General features: G+C 40.3%; 1 protein-coding gene across 1 annotated transcript in view; it reads right to left on the bottom strand.

Annotated features, from left to right (window-relative positions):
• The window catches only part of LOC109992537 (cadherin-18), a 189,208-nt gene extending 164,357 nt beyond the window's left edge, over positions 1-24,851 (bottom strand). The window contains exon 1 of the mRNA XM_065949050.1: positions 24,577-24,851. The gene's annotated coding sequence lies outside the window, so the exon portion shown is untranslated. The remainder of the gene's footprint in view (positions 1-24,576) is intronic.
• Positions 24,852-25,115: the final 264 nt, after the last annotated feature.

The following is a 25,115-nucleotide window of genomic DNA, read 5'->3' as shown; positions in this document are numbered from 1 at the left end:
AAAACTGTCTAATGTAACAAACCCAATGGAGCTCACTTACAAGTGTTGCAATAATATACTGAGTCACTTCTAGAGATGTGTGATTCTTTTGGCAATTTTTTTGATTAAGGACCCATGTCTTGATGGAATCAGAAACCACTGACTCGGGTCACAACCTGCCACCTTTAGTCATTTGAGATATCTGGGCTTTTGACTCACTTATTGCTCATGGCATGTCAAATTAAAGCACCTCTCAGCGAGGGTTTAAGTAAAAAACTGAGATTCATTAATGTTCATTCTGTGACCTCGAGGGAAATCAACAGTGATCGAGTCAAAGGGCTTAACCTTAATCCAATCCATCCAGATATGAGTAATACAATCAGTGCTTAATGAATAAAAAAGTGGGAAATATTTAGCCTGCTCAAAGACTTCAGGGAGCAATCAATGAACTGAGAATGATTCAAATTGACAAAGACCCTCAGTCTTGTAGACATCACGTACATCCTGAGTCCCTTAAGTCAAGTTCCAGTGAGCCTTGGGCAGAAAGAAAAGGTTGATAGTGAATGATTTCAGAAAGGGACTATCATTTCGATGGCTTGTGTTAAGCTGCAAATCCACAAAAGTACCTGGAACTTTTGGTCCTATCCTCTCGTCAAGGTACTAAAAGTTTCCTTGTCTTAAGACTTGAACTTCACCAATCCAAAGTTTTCAGTATGTAAAGGCCCACCCAAAAGTACCAGAACTTTTAAATGTACTACCCCAAGAATAGGGGCCAAGATAAGGTCCCAGAAACTTTAATTAGGTCCTGGTCCCTGCAGTGGAAACACTAATTTCCTCCACAAGTCCCTACTCCCTGTGGATAGTTCCTGCAGTGGAAACACAGCTTTTACCAACATTAGCAAATCAAATATGTTGTTTTTTTCATTGTGAAATGTAATACCTAATTGACATACTATCCATATAGGAGTCATATAGTGCTATATAATGAACATTTAACGGACTGCTACTCAAAGCCAAAGGCGACAGATCATTGTGCCTCAGACTGGCTGTTAATCATAACTAATGTAACCTTGACTTTCACATTCACAGGCCTCTTAAAGACATTCATCTAAGATACAGGCCATTGGCAATGACTCCATTTTGTGTCCAAATAATTTAAGCATGGGTCATCATATTCATTTATAACCCCAGGTCCCTAAACCTCAGAAGTATGGTTTCGCAGTGAGGAAACGCGTTATCAGCACTCTTAGAGCAGTGCCCCTGATATATAATGTTTTGTCAAGATTTCAGTTGGAAATAAGCCATAAAAGTTAATTGGTACTTTCAGATAGCCTTTACTACTCTACACTCTTATTTTGCATGAGGGGACCTGTTTTTTTATTTTTTTAATAGTGGTAATAATATTTGTACTTGTAGGGAAATCAAAACGGCTATTGAGACGCTTTAAAATATGGTTTTCAAAGATAGTTATTAATTCAAGAAGAAGCAGTGCTTTGTGTTGTGTATTACAGTGCCTGTCAAGTAGTTTATTACTTCATTAAGGCAATTCTAACACCACCTCTTACAGGGCTTTTAAGTGAACGTTGCTTTATTTATTTCCTTTCTTTCAGGGATTCATTTTTTTTTTTTATTAAAGAGTGGATTAAGCATTAAAGAAAAATAAGTATTTTGAACTACTTGTACAACACGCCAAACTGAGGACTATTTAAATTACAAGTTTAATCAAAAACATTCAAATATAGGACTGCAAAAAGCCAAGCTACTAACATGTATAATTCATACATGATTCACAAAATAATTCCCTGAAATAGACAAGGAATATGTTTCACAGACTCTGTTTCATTCATCCTTAAAAGAAAATTGAGTCTTCCCTGTCCAAGTTACAATCCATCATTGTTTAACTCTACAAACACAGGTTCCCCCACCGTACCCAGACAACAAGGTTTGCTGTCATACATGGGTAGTTTGAGTGACCCTTTGTGGAAAAGCCTGCCCTAACACTGGCTATTTATTGTTCAAAGAAGTGCACAGGCTGCCAAGCACATTTTTTGTTCCTACCATTGGTTTCCTGGAGGCATGTGAGCTTCAACAATTTCTTTAAATCCCAAAGGCTCCACATAGCCCGGGTGAACAGAAGTAATATTTCAGAGCAGGAAGGATTCAGAGTTTTGTACCACAATCTGAGAAGCTTCGGTAAAGCTATATTCCAGCAAATAAATGTATGCCTTAAAGGCTTTATATGCGATTTTTCACACTTAAATGTAATAGAAATCAAGTCTATCCTCTGAAAATAACGCTGTGAGAAATTACTGTCTACAATGGGTGTAACACCCGAGTCCCACTGTCTGTGATGTTTTCCGAGTCATATTTTCAGTTTGTTGACATTGCCGGGACGACGGCTGACTCACATATAAAAGTTGTTTAATTGAGGGACTAGAGAAAAGGAGAATAACATACTGTACTCACTGCTTTACTGTATTTCTAGATCATGCTCATTTCAGGTAAATTTACATGCAGTGTGAAGATACGAGCATAATAAAGATCACTAGCATTAGCATGCTAACACAACAATGCACCGCAAGTTGTTTTGGTTTCATGCTGGTGCTCAAGGGCGACATCTGCTGGATCAGCCTTTAAAGCATCAACATGTTGGAATTTGGTTTAATGCTAACCAAAGGTCTTTGGTAACTGTGCTACTTCGCTCTCCCTCTTAGACAACGTGCATGTGTTTACAAGCAGAGAATGCGAAGCCAGCAAAGACAACCATGTTGACTGACAAGCTACAGTAATATTACCAGATTTTGCGCACAAATTACTCTTCCGCCCATTGTTTGCAAACTGTTTGAATGTGGAGTATGTGTATGCTGTATTCAGTTGTTACCATGGTATCTATGGCTTGTGGCTAAATGGCTACATTAGAAAGGATACTTTATTATTGTAGTTGAGATAGGTTTGTAAGGTTCCAAACTTGTAAAGCTAACTTAAGGGTTGGGTCACTGCAGTAGATATATAGTGCATTTCAGCACCATGGACAGAGACACAAAAAAGAGCCCGGGTTTGAACATTTCAGCACCGTGGACAGAGACACAAAAAAAAGAACCTGGGTTTGAACATTTCAGCACCATGGACAGAGACACACAAAAAAAGCATGGTTTGAACATTTCAGCACCATGGACAGAGACACACAAAAAGCATGGTTTGAACATTTCAGCACCATGGACAGAGACACACAAAAAAGCATGGTTTGAACATTTCAGCACCATGGACAGAGACACACAAAAAAGCATGGTTTGAACATTTCAGCACCATGGACAGAGACACACAAAAAGCATGGTTTGAACATTTCAGCACCATGGACAGAGACAAAAAAAGCATGGTTTGAACATTTCAGCACCATGGACAGAGACACAAAAAAAGAACCTGGGCTGTATCCGAATTGCCAAGTACCTACTCAATCTTTCAGTAGGCAGTACCTACTATCCGTGCTGTATACTGTTAGTACCTACTATTCAGTAGTAGGAAGTGACCAGTTCCCGAACCGGCCGCATCCACTGGTTTTTCTTTTGTTTTGTTTTTTGTTTAGCTTTATTCAAGAAGAATAATACGCATATACAGTCAGGTAAACAAAAAACAATATCATGTAAATCAAGTAAAAGGCAGATTAAATAACTAAATAACATTATTTAGCATACAAATAGGAATATAAAGTAAAATAAACAAATAAAGATGCACTTAAATAGTGAAATCATTATTTAAATAGAGGGGGAAAGGTTTTATAATAATGCAGATATTTGTTATATTTTAAAGATAAAAGATAAAGATAAAGATAAACTTTATTGATCCCCTGTGGGGGAAATTTGTGCATTACAGCAGCTCCAGAAAACAGGGGACGGGAATACACTTGTAAAAAATTAAAATTAAAAACAGATCAGACATATTTACATCATTTAAATAAAAAAATACAATAATGTAAACAAAATACAATAATGTAAAAAAAATATAATAATGTAAAATTACACAGTAACTTGTTCTTTAAAAAAACACACAGTGTGTAGCATGAGTTTGTGATGTTGTTAAAGAGTCCGATTAAACAGTCTGACGGCAGATGGGATGAACGACCTGCGGTAGCGCTCTGTCTTGCAGGGTGGGTGTCTAAGTCTGCTCCTGAAGGAGCTGCTCAGAGCCCCCACAGTGTCATGTAGGGGGTGAGAGGGGTTGTCCATGATGGATGTCAGCTTCACTAACATCCTCCTCTCACCCACCTCCTCTACAGAGTCCAGAGGACAGTCCAAGACAGAACTGGCCCTCCTGACCAGTCTGTTCAGTCTCTTCCTGTCTCTCTCTGTGCTCCCTCCTCCCCAGCAGACCACTGCATAGAAAAATGCAGATGCCACCACAGTGTCATAAAATGTCCGTAGCAGAGTCCTGCACACTCCAAAGGACCTCAGGCGCCTCAGCAGGTGAAGTCGACATTGACCCTTCTTGTACAGGACGTCTGTGTTGTGTGACCAGTCCAGTTTGTTGTTGAGGTGAACACCCAGGTATTTGTACGTCTCCACCCTCTCGATGTCCAAGCCCTGGATGTTCACCAGTGCAGTCTGGGGTGACTTCCTGCGGAAGTCAATCTCCATCTCCTTTGTCTTGCTGGCGTTGAGCTGAAGGTGGTTGAGCTCACTCCAGTCGACAAAGTCCATGATGACCTGCCTGTACTCCTGTTCGCTCCCCTTAGACACACACCCCACGATGGCTGTGTCATCGGAGAACTTCTGCAGGTGGCAGCTCCCAGAGTTGTAGCAGAAGTCCGAGGTGTACAGGGTGAAGTGAAAAGGGGAGAGAACCCCTGTACTGCAGACCACCATGTCAGACTCACAGTCCCGAAGCCTCACGTACTGTGGTCTGTTGGTGAGGAGTCCATTGTCCATGCAGCCAGGTGACAGTCCACTCCCGCCCTCTCTAGCTTCCCCCTGAGCAGTGCAGGCTGGATGGTGTTGAAGGCACTGGAAAAGTCAAAGAACATGACCCTCACAGTGCTGCCGGTGTTCTCCAGGTGAGTCCAGGATCTCTGCAGCAGGTAGATGACGGCGTCATCAACCCCGATGTTCGGCTGGTAGGCGAACTGCAGAGGATCCAGATTTGAAGTCACCAGGGGGCGGAGGTTGTCGAGGACAATCCTCTCCATGGTCTTCATCAGGTGAGAGGTGAGGGCTACAGGTTTTCTGTTGTTAATTAAAAGTAGCGATTTCAGTCGGGACTTTAACTCTCGATTAAAAATTGATTCAATTAAGCCACGCTCGTTTGTTTTGATTTGGAGGCGCACGTGACGTGATGATTTACGTTTAATTTCGCACAGCATTGTGGGTAGTAAAATACAATTCATTTCCTGAAAACACGCATCCGATCCATACTGCATGAAACCCGGAAGTTAGTATCCATACTGAAATGTTCAGTATACTGAGGTGGACCCAAAATATGCATACTGAATGACCCTGAAAGTTCAGTATACTGAAACTCCCTACTGAAAAGTACATACTGCCTACTGAACTGTGGATATTCAGAAAGGGCCCTGGGTTTGAACATTTCAGCACCGAGACACAAAAAAGAGCCTGGTTTGAACATTTCAGCCCCATGGACAGAGAAACAAAAAAGAGCCTGGGTTTGAACATTTCAGCACCGAGACACAAAAAAGAGCCTGGTTTGAACATTTCAGCCCCATGGACAGAGAAACAAAAAAGAGCCTGGGTTTGAACATTTAGCACCATGGACAGAGACACACAAAAAAAGCCTGGGTTTGAACATTTCAGCACCATGGACAGAGACACACCCAAAAAGCCTGGGTTTGAACATTTCAGCACCATGGACAGAGACACACCCAAAAAGCCTGGGTTTAAACATGTCAGCACCATGGACAGAGACCCAATAAAGCCTGGGTTTTAACATTTCAGCACCATGGACAGAGACTAAGAAAGAGAAGTATGTAACATGTCAGCACCATGGACAGATACATATAAAGGGCCTGCACCTGGATGTATCAGCACCATGGACAGAGACACTGAGAGAGCCAGGGCTTAAATATTTCAGTGCCAGAGGCATACAGGGAGACTGGTCCTGAATGCTGGATGTCTTAGCATTATATAGAGAGGCTGTGTTTCATTAGTGGTTAAACATGCCCTCACTGACTTCCCCTCAGCAGTTGCCCTCGGGAGAATCCCTGCCACCATGACAAGTGTAGTTCCATTTCTCTGGAAAAACTCAAGTGAACTTTCTTGGGATCAACACTCGGAGGGCTGGGGAAGTGAGTCAACAACGATGGCATTTTGTCATATCTGCCATGACGTCAATGAGCTGCTTTAATCAGAGAAGGTTCAGAAACTATTTGAAGGTGATGTTTGGGATTGAAAATCATGTTGAGGTGGGATTTTTGCCATGCTACTGAAAAGTGAATGTAAGCTTACAATGTTTTGCATTTATAACTAACTGTCTCTATCAGTCTCTGGCACTCTATTTTAGGCGAGCTAAAATGTCTAGGAACTATTTTAAGATTCAGGCTATTTTCTAAAATGAACTTCATTGACACACTGAGTTTTTTTGCACAAGAAAATGTTATACAACTTATTGAACGCCTTTTTTACTTAGATTGTGTGGTCTCTTTAGTTCCATGGAAAGAGGTGGAGAAGCCATATTTTAAAAAAAAAATGTTTTTAAGTGTTTTAGTCAAGAACAGTTCTTATTCTGACATAATTTACTTTGTAAGGGACATACAACCTGTCCAGGATGTATCACACCAAGTTGAAAGGTATAGAGGCTATAGAAATAAATGGATGGATGGATGACTACTCATTACTCAGGCACACTAATGAACTAAAAACAAGGGGGGTTGTCTTGGTTCCTGGCATGCTGACATTTTAGTGATTTCTTGTCAAATGACTTCACTAGAGTATGTAATTTGTTCTGTCAGCATGTCATAACATAAAATAAAAAGGCCTCCTGAAAATTCTTTATGAAGCAGTAAAACACGTACATGTTCATAGATACCACATAATCAGCCTGGTGCCTGAGATGAACCTTCCTGCCTCAGACGTGATCACACTCTATAATGGGATTAGAGACATAACAGTGAAGCCATAACAACAGACTCTAACTTCACGCTCCATGTAGTGTGTTTAAAACCAGCACACTGTGGGACAGATGGACCAGAGGTTCCTGCAACATGTACACCTTCTCTTTTTTTTCCACATCAGCATGCTCAGCATCATAACCTGTTCAAATATTCATATATATAGAGAAGTCAATGGTGTGTGTCCCATACTGCAGTATTAGAGCATGGGTCATAAAAGGTGATGATTGTGTTATAATCCCATGCATTATTACACATCAAATGTAAAGGAGTGATTATTTAAACAAGTCTTTTCGGCAGTTGTATCTGCCAAATAAATTATCTTTTTTTCTCTTGTTACAGTTTCCATTAGAGCCTAAATAATGATTATATGGTGTTACTTTTTAAGCCTTAAATAATTAAATAATTACTCTGCGATTTAAGTATATAAAGTGCCCATTGTGTTATTATTTAAACTTCATTAGCTTTCAACACAGCGATTTCCCATGTGGATGTCCATTCCTTTTTGTAGTTATTATTTGGAATAAACAGTACAGACTGAAGTATGTCTTACTTCACTAATTTAAAGCAAATACAGCTCTGCATGAGACACAGATGATGAAAAAGCCCAAAATTAACTCTGATTTGTCGGGACATACATCCTGGCAAAGCTTTTATTTGACCTACACTGTTTTGCAGTGCGGTTTTAATCTGCTGCATGAAAAACTCAGATGAACTGGCTCAGATGAACGCCGGCCACATCGAGCAGCATGAGCTCAAGAATTAAACACCCCAACAAAATACCATTTATTAATCAGGGGAAGGTTTGCTGAGTATGCATTCTTATTTTCCAGCTTGGCCTCGCTTCACAATCACACAGCACACTGTACTTATAAGCTCTTTAGTAAAACTAAAGACTTACGCACTACAGTTTAAAGTACATGAAGCCCTTTGGGGACTCGTGCCTTGCACATGAGACACTTCTCTCAGTCTCAGGATTTGAGCCAGAAACCCCCTTGTTTCTAATCTTTAGTTGAAACAACCAACAGTCTTATCTATTCTGCTGAGTGGCACTATTGGACTATTTTTGCTTTGCCAGCAGGAGTGAGAAATAGAAAACAAACAGCAGGGCCACAATGACTTTCTGGCATGGAGAGGGGTGAGACTACAACATGGCCAGTGGGGCTTTACACACCACATGCATGGTGGCAACAAACTCCATTGCTCTAGTGGCTCTGCAGCATGTAAAGCCGGCGCTGAGCTTTCCGCAGTCAGCCTCCTGGCAGCAACACAGGAGCTGCCAGTCATAAGAGGAATGGCTGAGTCTGCACAGAAATGACTGGTTCATTCATTTCAAAAGGAGGCAGACTTATCCCTCTTTGAGGAGTGTGTGCTGATCTCAACAGCGATGGTCAGAGTAAACTACCTGCCAGTGGTAAATGTAGGTGGGACAGATGTCATTCTGCAAAAAACACCAATTGGGATTGGGATGAACTCAGTCTGAAAGTTATTTGGCAAAGTGCAAATAATCTAATGAAAGGATATTTCACTGAATGCTCTGTTGGCAACATCTGACTTTCATTTCAGATCACTGAAAAGTGATTTCAAAATGTTATTGTTCTAGTGGTCCGAAAAGGTAGAGCTTGTTTCCGTCCTATCTTACACGTGGTAAACCACTGTATGGATAGATTTTAAGCAAAACATCAATAATTCATTATGGTAAAGGACATGTCTTTGGCAGGTGACACTTGTGTTTAGGCATGTGTTTAGTTTGATATTCACACTCACACGTCCTTTGGAGAGTGTCCTGTGTTGTTTGGACCATTTACTGCCCCCCTCATGCCACCTCAAACAGACTTTCTCAGTCAGCATCATGAAAATCTGTCCCTCTGTCTGTCTTATAATTGGTTGGGTTTAAATTACACCTGTTTAAAGCCTGGTGCGTCTCATGCAGATACTAAAGAGTACTCTGTGCATCTTTGGAATGTGGCAAAGCTTTAGTATATGACACAGTGGGATTTTGAAACTGCGGATGAAACTTCTGTTCACTCAATAGGACAATAGAGTAAAATCTAGATTGTAATTGTGCCAGAAGAACTCTCTCTTGTGGCAAATAAGTCAAACAGTCTTTAAAGCACACTCCCTCCAAAAAAGGTCATGTTGTCCCAGTGAAAGAAAAAATAGAGACCATGGAAAGACCAAAGAAAGGTTAGGTCCATGCTGTACCATAGAACTCTCTTTATAGTTCCTGATTGGAACCGGGGTTGTGATAACCTTTGCTGCATGACTTCCACTTGTTTGACTGTTCCAGTTAGACAGAGGCACAGGTGTTTATGTTTCTCTGACCATGATGTGTTTCTGCAAACTACACTTTTCTTCAAAATGGGAATGTTGACTCAGTCAGGGAAAAAAGAGACACTTATCTGATCTCTCAAAGCCAGACCAAAAAAATCTAATGGTCATGTTGTTCCATTGAAGTGTTACAGCTTCTGATTAGAACCTGGGTTGTAATAACCATCTGGCACATGACATCCACTGGCTTGAGGATGTCCATATTAGGCAGAAAAATATGTGAATCCCACCTCAACCATGACGTGTAAGGGCATCAATGCTTTCCTCTAAAAACAGCCATGTTGACCCAATGAGGGAACAAGTAAGGACAATGGACTTATCTGACAAAGGTGGTGAAGTTGTAATAACTGTCTTTTGAAGACCTTAACTTGATTGACAATGTCCACATTAGGCATAGTTCCCATCTCACCATGGTTTGTTTGTGCTCACATGTGTAATTCAGACGGCCAGGTTATAGAGAATTTTCCAGACCAAATGCCTCCACTTGTCGTGGTTGCAAAGACAAATTGCAGCCTGAGACTCTTTGTGGACTACAGACAATGAAATGTCAAGGACTCTTTTTCCTTTTTTTCAAGAATGTTGGAGTCTTTGGATGCACTATCAGGAGATGTGTTGATTTCAAACATACAGTAGTTTGCCAATTATTGACATCACATTACAGTTTGAAAACGAAATTCAAGAGGCGCAAATTGGCCTCTGAAATTCTGACACTGAGCACTTCCTGTTCTCCGGTACAAATATTGCTATGACATGGTTCTACTGCCCCAAACAAGTTCTTAAATCAGGTTCTAGTAAACACTAAACAGCCAAAGACGCTAAACTGTACAGAAACGTTTTGCTTTCCCACCAATTATTTAGTCAAAGTTCCTTGGACTTTTGGGGTAGTACTGTCAAACACTTTTATCTCATTGAGTGCTAAATACTATCATACTGAATTTGTGAAACCGAGCTTTGAATATGAAGTTAAAGGGGTCATTGCAACTCAACCCTTTGCTGAATAAGGCCTTACCACAGCCCAGCCACATTTTCAGTCAATGCTGTAATGGAAGCCGACATCCATGCAGCCCAGCTGTGGGTCTCTGCTCTTTAGAGATAGGATTTCTGTTTGTCTAGGTCAATTTGTAGCTACATTTTATGTGCATAGGCTTCAAGTGACTGATGTAATAGGGGTCTCTGACATATTTAAAGGTGTTAAAACTGCCATAAGTAAGATTTTAAGGTCCTGTAGCACAGAAATGATACATCTGCAGGGTTGGATAGGGTTGTTGATCATACTGTTGAGTCAGCTGCAGTCGAGCCAGGAACTGAGATTTCTCACTTTCAAAACTCCCAGCTTCTGATGTTGGAAAGACCTCAGCCGTTCTCATATTTTCAGCATCTTGGTGATTGATGATTGTGTAAGTGCCACAAGAAATTCTGCTCCCCAGCCAAAAAAGAAAATGGGAGATTATTTGAGTACTTAGGAATTGATATACTTTCCCTTCATTGATGCTTCTGTTATAGGCTTTAATTAACGTGACTTTGATGTTTATGTCAGTTGGAGTACACTGAAAACAGAATGTTCTCACCATTAAATACAGAAGCTTGGAAAGTGGCCTAAAGCTGTCAAATATAATGCTTTAGGTTCCAATCTAATTTTATTTCTTTACACTGACCTCTAATGTTTGATTTGAGATCTAACTAGTTGGTGCATAATCATTACTCCAAATTTCACACCAGAGTCCTGCATGTGCCAAACCAATGCTAGAGTAGCACCTAGAGCGTCATATTTTGAGGCCTAGGGCCACAAGCAGTTGAATTTGAAAGGTTGGGAGTGAGAATGTGTCGTCCAAACATCTTCTTTCTGAACTGCACAAAAGGCACATTTTCTAAATTTAAAATATGATAGCCCTTTTTTTAGACAAGATGGGCTTGTTCCTGTCAGCTTGAAGGTTAGGGAAGTCAACAACTACATAAAAAATAAGTCAGCTTATTAAATGCCTCATGTTTTGTTTAAGGCATACCTGTTTAGAAGCATGCTAATGTTACATCACTGAGTAACCGCAGGACTGTTTTCCTCTTGAACAGATCGATTCTCTTATGACTTAATGAGTAAGTAATCCCAAGTGGCAACAACAAGCTAGTTGATATTTATCAAAAAAACAAAAGGGCCAAATAAGTCATCAAGGGAAATGTCACAGAGAGCTGTAACCTTTTAGAAGGGATAACCTTTGAGGCTCAGTGGCAAGATATAAAGTCATTCAAGGGAGGTAGCGAAGTGCCGAGTTGTAATGAGAGCTGCTGTGGTGTTTGTGACAGAAATTAACTTCAGGTTAATGATTAGGGAATGTCGTCTGGGAGCTTCTTAGCACAAGAGTGCTGCAAAAGAAGGCATAAAGAGACACACACAAGCCCCTGCAGACGCACAAGCTTTTATCCCTCCATGCACTCACAAAATACATACAGACACAGCAGGGCGTTTGCTCCTGTAAATGCATAGTATCAATCTTGGGGTATCGTCGACTAAACCCTCGAGGCCCTGCCAGTTTATTTGGTCAGCAGCTTCTCAGTGATATGAAGCAGCCACTCCAGATTCTCATCAGGTTTTGAAGGGGATATAAAGGGATTTCTTTTTACCTCAATGCTTCCTTTTTCTGGTTAGTTTGCTCAATACAAGCTATAATCAACAGCAATGTAAAGGAGGGGCTAGCGGGAACTGGAAAAAATGAAACAGAAAACCAACCTCCATCAGCATGTTTTTGCAATGAAGGTTACATGAACACAAGTAATGATGACAATTTATTTTTGCTGTGATTTGGCTGATTGGTTTGTATCAATCTGATTACATGTGTTGGATAACATCATCATTTACAACTCGTCTCATCAAGTAGCTGCCACAACATTTGGCTTAGGAAAATACAACAAGATTGTGTGTGTATTTAGGAAAGTGTTTTAAAGCTAATTTGTTGACAACTTTTTTATTTCTTAGAAAAAGAGTGAATGGTGTAAGCTAAAATGATTGTTACTGTACAAAGCTAATTCCAAAAAAAGGAATTCTGACATTGTTGAGACAATGAACATGGTGAATAATGAGGACAATAACTTAGACAATATACTGTAGGAAGTAAATGTATTATTGTTCGTTAGCAGCATGAGCTAAAAGAAAGACACTTCTGTCATATACTGTTTGCTGTAGCTGGCAAACAGCTGCTAGGTAGCAGGAGTTGTAAGTACGTAAAGTTTATTGATCTAGCACTTTTCAAAGACAAAGGTCACAAAGTGCTTTACCTCAACAAACAACAACATACCTTTAATAAAAACAGGAACAAACAGGTACTTTGTGGACTGACATTAAAACATCCTGCTGTGGTCAGGGAACAATAATTAGATCAATTAGGTAGACTAGGTGGCCATGGTTTCCCTTAGGCCGGTCTAAACATCAATGTTTTTAGCTGCTTTTTAAAAGACTAAACAGAGTCAGAAGGGCGTAACGAGATGGGCACGGAATTCCAAAGGAACTGTGCTATGGCCTCAAACGCACAGTCAACACGAGTCTCAAAATGTGTCTGTGGGACAGAAAGCAGATGTAGGGTGTTGGTTGGACCGAAACAGGTGAATGAGTTCTGACAAATATGTGTGCAGTGATGCTTTAATGTTAAAGTTAACGTTATACTACTTTAGCTAACGTTACAGTCATGTCTGTTCACAGCAAAAGTCTAATGTAATATTATGCATCCAAGTCATCGTCAGTCCAAGAAGAATCTGACTATGACTTGGTTTGTTATTGACATGTTTACTTTTTGTAAGCAATGCATGTGTAAATTCCACAATGTATGGAATAACTTGGATTTCTGGTATACATTTAATAACATGCATTTCAATAATACTTAAGGATAATTTAGTTTTCTTGACACTAGATATTATATGTCTGGTCAAATATCTGAACTACAGCATCCTGGTAGCAACAATTCCCTGGTGTTGCTACTGTCTCATATAATTAGCTTTTTTATAAACCAATAAGCCCACAGCAGGATGTAAATTTAGCACCAGTCTTGCACTGGCTACAAACTGCCGAGGCCAATATTGATCGATTGTTTAACTTCACCGTAGATTTCCACATAATAATTGTCCCGAGGCTTTACTGTCATATCTGAACACCTGATGGTAAACACTTCAACAGTGATATGTTTGGTCATCACAACACACTGTGTCTGTGAGGTCCGCATGCAGCTCTGACTGCATGATGAAGCATCTTGCCCCGGGTTTAAGTCATAAAAGTGAAGCTGCTGGGCCAGAAAACCACATTTTCTGAGTAGGTAATCATGACCATTAATCATGCTGGCACACTTCTCTTTCCCATTGGCCAGGAAGAATAGGTCATGGCTGAAGACTGTACCTCCACTTGGGCTGTGAATATGCATCCCCCCACCACCACCACCACCACCACCACCCTCGCCACCTACTCAAGGCCATTTGGGCTGATTTGTGGCAACGGTCCTGTGAAATTACATGAGTTGTGGTTGTCAAAAATGAGAAGATGAATTGGCATTGTAAGAATCAAGGCTGTCATGACACTGTCAGTAGTGGCTCTTTTAACGGTCTCATTTAAAATACTCTTCGGATGAACTTAAAGGTAAAGGAAAAAGTTTATTCTTTGGGTGTTCTCTGCTCTTTCCATTTATTACAACTTAATACGGTGTTCAGAGTGTGACGACCCCTGACTGTGCTCCTCCTGTTGACTTGTGTCTCTCCCCACTCCGGTTGCCTTCAGGTAGAAAGGGACGGAGCCACTTCATTCGATGTCATGCACCTGGGCAGGCTGGGCCTCAGAATTTAAGTTGGATTCTCAGTCTCTCTATCTCTCTCTCTTGTCAACACTAACTTTGGTTTGTGGTCTTTGCTTTGCCCCCACAACACCACATACGTTCACCATCATAATCACCTCTGATTTACAGACTGTATATTCTTTTATTAGAATATTTTGCTTCAGTTTTCAATAAGTTATTGCTTAAATAGCTGTGTGGTATCCCTGTTTGTCCAGCTCACTGAGCCTGAGCCTGAGTGTGAAAATGTGATTTTCATAATGTAATGGTATTGAACAACTATAGAGACGTACAACATGATGGAGGGAATTATATGTTTGTATTTTATAGCAGCGAGATGTACGTATGTTTGGGAACATTCCAGCCATTTCGGGTCCATTTACGATAACCAAAGAAAAATATAATTATGTTATCTGTGTGCCATTGGTTTACTTGTCATGGTTTAAGATATCTGCAGTTTTAATTTACATTACAGTAGATGTTTACTTTGTTGTCTAAAACTTTACTATACTTTTATAAGATGCTTGAGGAATCTCAAATAGAACATCAAAATAGTGAAACAAGGGAAATCAAAGCAAAAAAAAAACAAGCCGCTCCACTTAGTTTCAAGCTTCCAATCGATCCACAAGAACTCTTTACACAAGTTAAATTGCCTTGGAAACAAGTGACACCAGCCCCTTGTGTTAAGGAGAGACATGTTTCAAAACAAGAGGGGATGACTCGTTGAGATGAGCAGATTTTTGCATTGCACCTTCAATTAGGCAGCTTTCCAATTTCCATGTCCTCAATCGCACGGCACCTTTTGGGATCTGGCTCAGTGAAGGGCGGATTAAGCTAAAATGAGGTCACACACAAACACAAACACACACACATGCTGTAACTGCCACTGTTTGTTATTTGTCGTACTCTGCCATGTTTTGGGGGCCAGAACAAGGTCTAAAAATGCCCCTGTGGGTCCTTTTAATCTTTAAAAATGTAGACTGATAGCTGACAAGTCCAGACGCTGTCAAAAGTCCCCGACCTCGTACCAAATCGCTTCAATGCCAGTGCTGGCAATATTGCTGACACACTGTGCTGATACCGCATAATGGCTTTTCTCATGTGGAGAAAAGAAATCATGGAAGTAGTTATTAGATTTGGAGCTAATTTAGAATTGGATGCAATTTAAACAGAGACGTTATCTCAACAGTGCAGCATTTGAGATGTCAGCGGTGTATGTAAAATCACCATATGCTGTCTAGGCCTATCATGACAGCTTTTATGTCTGTTGGACAGGGTTAAGTACCACATGCCTTCTCTCCTTTTCTTTTTTTTGGCATGCACTGTCAAAATAAGTACAGTGTACACATGTGCCATTTAAAGAGTGGTTATTTTATGAGCATTGTGTGCATACATTGCTCGTGTTGGCAGGTTTGCTCGCAGGAGTGGCTTGTCCCCTGAAAGGCCCAGTGAACAGGCCCTCCCAGGATCTCATTTAAATGAAAATATGCACATGTGATCAGTACATTTAGCGCTCGCCTCCGGGCCATTATTAGTGCCCTCTGCTTGGCCCCCATCAGCCTTCAGGATCTGACTTTTGTTGGGGCTAAATGCCAGCTCCCTCATTTTCTTCTTCTTTCTTGTCTGACATGCTCACTTTGTGCAGGTCCTGGAACAGCCATACTGATTGGGACACAAATGACATAACAGTTGAGTTTACTGGGCCTCTTACATCGGTAACATTAAAAAAAAGAAAAGAAGGTTTATATTATTTTAACAGGAGGGGGTTTACGTTTTGAAACAGGCTACATTTTACTGAAGAAATGATGTGTTTCCTTTTTCCTTTAGTGGTAATGGTGATTATTAAGGTGTAAATTATTTGTTATTTAATTGTGCCCTGCGTGTTTCTTGTTTTGGCCATCCTTGCTCTTTGCTGATGTTACACTGTTCATTTCTCTGTTTTGGGAATAATAAAAGTCTGTCTTATAATTTATTTACTTGTAATGTTCTTGAAAGACCATTTTCCAAGTTACTTTTTGTGCTTTTTGTAAGAAGTTTACAAAAATGTGGAGAGGTATAAAAAATAGACTTTGTTTTTCTCTCGCCTGGATAATTTGTTTCACTCTCCTGAAAAATGACCCTTGAAAACCTGTCAGCAAAAGTTTTTGTCACCAGTTTAACTAATGAAAAAAGATCGAACTTAGAAAGGTATACTCGAAAACAGGACCTGTTCTAGAAAGACAGGACTTATCAAATGAGTACAGAACCATCACACACACCTTATAAAGTCTGTGTGACGGTGTTGTTTTCTCTCTTTCATCAAATCCCTGATGAACTGGATTATTTTTAGTATTGCATTATAGGCTGTGATGCCGAAGTAAATTTTTTACATGTGATTAAACTTGTTTGAGTTTGAGTGGAATCCCCTCTGAGGCAGCAGCCACTTTCAGACAGTGAAACACTGACACATCTTTGACAGATTGGGCTCATCCATAAACACACATGCCTCCATGTTGGAAAGCTTTTTGTGAAATGTTAATGACATAAACAGGCTGAGATCTAAATACTTGAGTCCTACTATGTTGGCACACTTGAGACTCTCTCCCAACCCAGTGCATATACTGTGTGTGTGTATATATAGATATATATAGATATAGTGCTCTCTCTTTTGCTTTGTATTTCCCCTCAACAGCTAAGTGAAGATATGAAGAATCACTATAGAGACCTATGATGGAAAAACAGTGCCACCTCAGGGCTGTTTTGTAACAGTATCAACTCCTCTTTTTACTTCAGTGCATTGAAGCCTATGGTGGAATTAAACTGGGATTTTCCCACCTGAAGTGTTCATGCAGAACATCTCCCAGACTGAATCAATCCCCCCCCCCCAACACCTCCTGTGAGAGACTACCTCTCTGTGAAATCTGAAAGTATTATCTTCTTAATGGAGCCCATCTTCATACGAATGAATGTGCTGGACAGAGACAGAAAAATTGAAATGGCTAGACAGAAAGAAAGCGAGAAAAAGAGAATTACCCTCCAGAACCTGAGCGATTAGCGTCTTCGCAATATCTTATCACATTCAGACCACAAGAGGAGATTAGTATGGACCAGCTGGAGCTGGAGAAAGATAGCAGAAATTTGTATTTACCCATTAGACCCATTGATCAAGTAAACACACTCTGAGAGACGTCCCGTGGGGAATGAGTCAGTGGTGATCAATGAAATCAGACCAAACAGGCTGCAGCCTGTAAATATCAAAGGTCAATTTTCCGGGGACACAGCAGAATAACAAACAAGGTGAATTTCATTGGAGAAAAAAAAAAAACGTATAAAGAAGTCACCTCTAGAAATTCCTACTGAGTTCTTTAAAAACTGAATCAAATAAGCAGATGTTCCCCTCTAAGAAGACGATTATAACCCCTTAAATAGTCAAACAGGCGAATGAATCATGAGGCTCATGTGGTGGAGGCATTAACAAAGGAAAAGCAGGTTTTCCTGGAAGAGTTGACGCTTTGTTACACCCCCTCCCACACTTTTCTTTTTTTTTTTTTAAATCTTTCACTTCCAGCTGACTAATGATGAAGAAATACCATCAAAGTAATCTTTTAAAGGGCACTTCCCCAGACATACTTGAAGGATTCGGTGCCACTGTTGCACCTCGAGGAGAATTTTCTTTTGTTTTAAAACTGCTCTTAAAGCAAGCTGAAACACAAAGTTGGAAAAAATACAAGGACGCAAACTACACATTTTTCAGACTAGTTTTCCAATTGTTGTTTCGTTGTTCAATCTTTTATACACTGCCAAACATTCTCCATTACATGTGGTTCTCTAAGTCATTACTAAAGCTTTAAGAACAAGTGGACATAATGCTAGAGGATTCCATTGCCTACTGATTGAAGCCATCAACCAATCTTTAAAGGCAGGGTGGGTCATTTTTGAAAACTAACATGATTTTGAAAGTAGCATTCCCTCTGTGCTTCCTCAAAAGCCACGCCCCCTCACTTACATGCACGGGCGCCGTTGTTCCAGAAGCGGAACTCAGCTCATCGCATGTATTGTGTCGGAAATTTTCGTCGTCACATTCAGCGGTAAGTAAACACTAAACTTCATCATAATACATGTAAAACTAAGAGTGTAAACTCTCATCTGTGAAGTGCTTTGAGTGTGGGCTAGTGCAAACAACTGATCGAGAATGAACAGGGAGACATGATTGGTTCATCAAATTGGGACCTCATGGCAGACATTTGTCGACGTTTTTACATGCTTACAACTGCTACAGATGACAGATTTTCTTCGTTCCTGTTTCAGAGCACATGAGTTCTTGATTTCTGTCAGGACCTAAAGAAAATCTCAACCAAAATCTTATATGAAGACACATTTTGGTCCATAAAAGCTTTTGCTGACGGTTTTCACTTTAAGAATGAAGTCAGCTGCAATTACAGCCTATCACCACGAGTGGCACCAAAGACAATGAAACCGAGGAAATTCTGGAGAGCAACTTCAAGACTTACAAACATCTTAATTTACTGACGTGTACATAAGCAGTGGTTTGTTTTTGTATTGTTGTGTGAGTCAGGTGTTTGAAAGGTGTAGCTCAGATACAACACAACACAACATCTAAAACAAACTTGACAATAAGACACACTAAACAGGCAGCAGTACACTATACTCTCTGGTCTGTGAGCTTAAATAAAGGCTTTTGTCAACAGAGTGTGGCGGTTTTGAAGAGAGAGACGAGGCTAACAGATTTTTTTAGATCAAAATTGATCTTACCTCAGCACATTATATTCAATTAACTATACTTGCTGTGATATTAACAGGATAATCAGTGACAAAGAGTCTTCGTGGACATATTCAAACTGGGTTTTTTGCTCTGGATTACTACTTGTAAGTGTTATAGCAACTCATGGTAGTTGCTGAAGAGATCTACTGAGGCAGGTTCAACGGCCTAGGTTTAAAAAAAAACATACAAGTAATTTGGATTGTAATCTGGAGGAATAAAAGAAAATAGTTTGAGTGATGACTGGATCAATGGTTTAGAATAACCTCTCATCATAAAGTAGTTTCTCTGTATGAGTGAAAGTCAGCAATAAACTTTCAGTTTACCCTCAGGTCGTGAATAAACCGACAACAGGCTGCTGAGGTAAAGAGGCATTTGGAGGTTTTTATTGATGTTTCAGTTTGTTATTCTGATGCTGTCTAAAAGAGACCTATAGAAATCATTTTGTTAAAAAAAAAGGTTAGAAATGCAGAAGTCAGCGGGGGGTTTAGAATAGAGGCTTGAGTTCCTTCTGAATGCAGTTTGACACGTCAAAAGAATGACTTTTTGGCAGGTTTTTTTTTTTTTTCCATCTGAAGGAAAATCTGTTGAACGAGGACTGAGGAGAGGGAAGAAAGCTCTACTTTTAGGATTGGAAGGAGAAGAGAAGAAACATTCATTTGGCCTTCAGTAGCCAAACACAACAACTCTGACTATGAAGGATTGCTTCATTTCATCAAGGAATCCAGTCATGTTTTCAAACTGAAAATATACATTTTGCTAATTCAGCTACTTCATCTTGTGACTAAGAAGTATCAAAGGAGGAGCGATAAGACAAATCAAATGAATACGACCACACAGCTTTGCCTCCTTTATGAATATTGTATTCCAGTATCGGGTAGCAGCTGGTTAATCACATGTGTCCGCTGCAGGCTTTTTTAATCAACACCTATATGGAAGGTGCAACAATGAAATCCTGTTAACTGAGAAACCCAGATGCAGAGCAGCAGTTGCTAATGGCCCTATTCAAACAAGAGCAGCATTACGTGTATTATTAATGAATTACGCCTCAGCCTGTGTGTTTCCTGATATCCTGATTTTTTTCCTGATACAACTTGTGGCCTGGATGCAAATGTGCAAGGTCAAGATTTTCCAATTTGTCAGTGTCTGATTACGGAGAGCAGAATATATTTTTTTGGTAACAAATGTGCATGTGTGTTCAGTACATCCTGTGACAAGTCCTCAAACCTGTGATACATGAAAAGTAGAACATTTTGTTTTTATAAAAAAAGACTGTGTCCTCCCTGATCCGCATGCTCTACAGTAAAACTAAAGCTAGCTTGTTGAAAGATAAAGGCTGAACTACCATTCGATGGAATCGTGTAATGTATCGTTTAACCGTCACAATTGGGACGTGTGCATGGGCTATACTTATTCCAGGATGTGCAATGCCAATCATTTCCTGAGGCTCGCCATGCTTCCACATTTCTGTTCAAAAAAACTGCCAGTTTTCTAATTTTCCATGACTCATTTACTATGACAGTCTGTCTGGTATCACCCATCAGTGGTTTCAGAAGTGACCACTGTGCATACAGAGTCTGTGTGTCCCTGCATGTTTAATGTAGACATATAGGAGATGCTGCTACCGTCACACATACCCTCGCTCATTTACGTAATGCAGATTTAAAATGAGAGTATTCCCACAACCAGGTATCAGCTGGTTAGTGCTGTGGCCACATTTACGGACCGATAAGGATTGTTAATAGAGCGGATGTGAAGCAAAAAATTCAGACAGTCTCACAGATGACTGGAGTAGATCCTAAAGTATTTACTAAATCAAAAATAGACTTTTGAATCATGAATCCAGAATGTTTTTGAATCGCAAATAGATTCTCAATCGAGTCGCGACCCCAAGAATCAAAATCAAATCGAATCGTGAGACACCCAAAGATTCCCAGCCCTAATGTTAAGGCTTGCTTACAGCTTTGTGTCTGACCTCAACCAAACTCACAACACAGATTGGATGGTTATGTGATCTATAACCATCGCATCTGAGACAACAGTCCAGTCAATCCTTAAAATTGTTAAAGGAGCTTAATTCTGGATCAAACGTTTGTTGAAGGGCTTTTGATCTCTGTTTGGAGTTTAAAATGGTATGTCCAATATGTGTATCTTATCTTGTCTTTATTTTTCTATTTTGTAAATGGAGCTGCTGTGACGCAATCAAATGTCTGACGATATAGTCTTATCAATCAATCAATAAAATGTTCCTTTACAAACTATCTGCCTTCCCATCAAAGGCTAATTTATGTATCCACAAATCTAAATCCCACAAACATGAGAGCTCAGACTGCTTAAGATAAAAACACTGGAATATGTGTGATCACGTCTATTTTTTAATTCATGGTCTGGATCTAAACTTACAGCAAATCCTATTCCTGTCATGTAAATAGAGCATCTACGAGGTGCAACATTAAAAACAGCATTGCATTACAGATAGAACAAGAAAAGCAGGAGCTAAAAAGACATCCACACTGACTGACTGATTGATTGACAGGTGATTTTCTTGGAAGCCTGATACATAAACACCTCTGCAAGGACAGCTTAGCAGCTTAGCTGTGACAAGTTAACACCAAAAAAATGTTGCCAGAAGAAGATTGCTGGCTCGTTCAGGGGAAAGTTATCCAATAAGGTGCAACCAAAAAAAAAAAAGAAAAATACTCACCAAAAGTACTCCAAACATTACAATGTAAAGCTGAATGCCCATTGGTCCAATAATAACATTGCCATCTTCATTCCAAAGGTCCTAGTTTGGAAGATGCTAAAGCTAAGACAACATCTTTCTGACTTGTGTCTTGCTGTTATTATTCATCAACGAGGGTGAGAACCACAGCTTTCAAAAAAAGCAGTACACCAGAAGTGACAGTGTGAGACAAAGTAAACACAGGAAGGCAAAAGTGTCCAATACAACTAGGAAATGAATATGTAAATCTGTCATGAGAAAGAGTCTAGATATATTAACGTTAAAGAAAGGTGAACTCGGCTTTCTCTTGAGCCCTTTAACACAATTTGAGCTGGAAACAAAAAAAACAAGAGTATCCTGCTCTGAACCAGCCTCTTTGAAATACAGCTGTGTTGACAATCTTGCGTCAGACTTCAGCTCCAGTGCACCTCAACATCTACAGCCAGTCTCCCTGAGATGTTACACGTCCTTTGTCTCACTTCCTTTTCTCGTCTCTCTCTTATTCTCTCTCTCTGCATTATGGAACAAAAAGTCAACACACCAACCAGCGTAAAGGTATGCCACAGTGCATCAGATCAATTTACCCCCCCTAAGGCAGCTCTGGCATCTGGCATATCAATCTCAGGCCACAAATTGCTCTGTGTGTACATGTGAAGAAGACAGAGACAGAAAAAACATGAAGGGAAATACCACCCAAAATAAAAGATTCAGCTTAAAAGCGTTCATACTTTCTGATGCAAAGGTTGCAAAGTTAAAAATATTTTGACATTTTGACACCAAACTCCATCGTAGCTTTGTCAAATTTAACTTATGTAATATATATACATATTACTTTTAGATAATCTGCATGCAAACATATTTCAAATAGTAAGATAAGAGAAACATAGACTACGCTCACACTGCAGGCAAAATGAACCCTTATTTGATTTGTAGGGGGTACAGTAAGGTGTTGCACTCCAATCACACAGAGGCAGGTTGTGCTAGGGTCGGCCGGTCCTCTAACACCTGAGCACATATGGGTAAAAAAACAAAAAAACAACTGAGAGCGTCTGTGGATTGGTTCTACATGTGCATATCAGCGCAAGGAGGGGGGGGGGGGAATGTCATAAAAAGCATAGCTAAAGCCTCCTGCTTGATTTGATTGGCTGTTGAAATTTGTTTACCTGTTATGAGCACCCAAAACTGCGAGAAAAAGGCTTTTCTAGCAACGCAACTCTGTGTGATTGGGACTGTGGCATGTGTGTGTATGTGTGTGGGGATTGAGGGTGAAAGTTACAGCAGGCAGAACCTTAAGTCAGGTTCTGGCCAAGTCTCGCAAAGTTCTTGGAACGTCTCGTTCAGAGCAGCGGGAAACCACGTCCGGGGAATTACACGAGCGACTGTGAATCTTGTGTTTAGAGCAAAGAACTTGGCAACATTAAGCAAGCACCAGGGACAAGGACAAATTTCCTTTTCAACAGGCAGAAACGTTGAGCTGAACCAGACTCATATTTATCAGCCATCTGCTGCTTCTCTGTTGGTCTTGCAGAAAGAGAGAAACTTTGCTTCCCCTTTGAATTTCCATTTGAAAGTCTAGCATATCATACTCTGCATGAAAAAGAGACAGACACATAAACAGAGATTGCCTTCAAAATAAAGGAAAGAGAAAGTGTCTTACATCCCATTTAAACTTACAGGCGAGGCTAAAAAAACAAAAAACAAAGGTCCTCTGTGTGGACATGAGAGAAAGAGACTGACACATTGACCGAGTTTTCCTTACGGTTTAAGCTTGAAAAACACATTCATACTTCCTAACAAATGCTCTTTAGATAAACTCTAGTCATTTCACAGCCGGAACCCTTCACAGCCTTTTTTTTTTTTTAAATCTCACACTTCTTTAAGTATTTTTGTATGAAATCAGCTTCAACCAAACATATTTTTGCAATGAAAATCAGAAACACAAAGTAGCCCATTCCATTTGAATTGACAGACAGGGGTAACAAATACTTTCCACGAATGACTTAATGCATTCTGCAACAAAAGAGCAATGACGTACCAGAAGAGAACAAAAAGAATGACTAAGTAGCTTTTGAAGGTGCGGTTAAAAACATGTTACCTATCAGAATAATGACCATAGATGCATTTTTAACAACAACAAAAAACACGCAGATATCTGATCAAAAGCATATACAATGCAGGCAACAGCATATATCTTAAAGATCAAAACCTGAGCCTGCAGTCTCAGTCTGCAACAGGGTGCGCCTATATGCATCAGAAAGCATAACATAGTAGGCTTTCACTGTGTTTGCGTGTGTCTGTTTGGCAAACCAACTCAGTCCAGTTTCCTTTGAGCTCCACCAAGAGTCCAGTGGCTGAACTCTCCTGATTCCTCTGTATGAGTAAAGGGAGAGCAGCCCTGCAGAGTGGGTGAGTGTGTGTGTGTGCGTGTGTGTGTGTGTGTGCGTGAGTGTGCGCGTGTGTGTGTGTGTGTGTGTGTGTGTGTGGTGGAGATGGTGGGGATTAGTGACTCGCATGGGGACATTAAACTTTATTGCATGCCAATGACCAACGCTCCAACAATTTCTAATGTACCCCCTGATGTGTTACGATCACCGCAGAGTTAATTTTTTTTTTTTTTCTTAATTTTTTTTCCGGCTGCTTCACTAAGATACCATAGCAACTGTTGCACCAAGTCTCCTAAAAAAAAAAAAAAACATCCAGATGCAAAAAAAAAAAAAAAAAAAAAGAACAAAGGTAAATTATGCAGTAAGTTGGGAAGCGAATCAGCCACAAGACTTTTAAAGATGCATGCAGCCGGCATACATTTCACACACCACAAACTCTGCATCCCATGAAGGCAAAGTAGCACTTTGTTTTGCTCTCACCTTACCTGTGCTGCCTGACGTAGAGTTCCAGACGGGTGCTTTATAGACGACTGATACCCCGGGTTGTTGATGCCGCGCTGGAGTGCACACAAGCGGCGAGTAGCAGCAGCAAAAAGCAGTGGGTGGAAGGAGACAGGAGGAGGAGGAGGGGGGGGAGCAGGAGGAGGAAGAGGAGGAGGAGGACGAAGGCGCAAATGCTGAATTATGGATGTGAAGAGGGAGAGAGAGGGAGGGATTCCTTTGGCGCTCTTATTCCCCAGATCGCAAAGCGTGAATCATCTTCTGCATGGATCAAATGGCACAGTCCACTGAAGGGCTGGGTCGGCGCGCTGAGCAGAGCACAAGGTATCTGCCAAGGGCTGGGATGGGGGATGTAATAGGGCGGGGAGTTGTGCTATATGGGAAGAGACACAGCAAAAGAGAGTTAGAGCCGCTCAAATTGTTTCTCTTCTTTATTTTTCCCCTCCCTACCTCAAATGCACACATACAGAGTCGATGTAAGCTACAGTAAGAGTATAAAGTGGTTAGACACACACACAGTCCT

Source organism: Labrus bergylta, chromosome 20 (assembly GCF_963930695.1).
Source record: "Labrus bergylta chromosome 20, fLabBer1.1, whole genome shotgun sequence".
Taxonomy (NCBI): domain Eukaryota; kingdom Metazoa; phylum Chordata; class Actinopteri; order Labriformes; family Labridae; genus Labrus; species Labrus bergylta.
The sequence above is the reverse complement of the archived record's forward strand: the minus strand, read 5'-3'. Positions and strand labels throughout refer to the sequence as shown.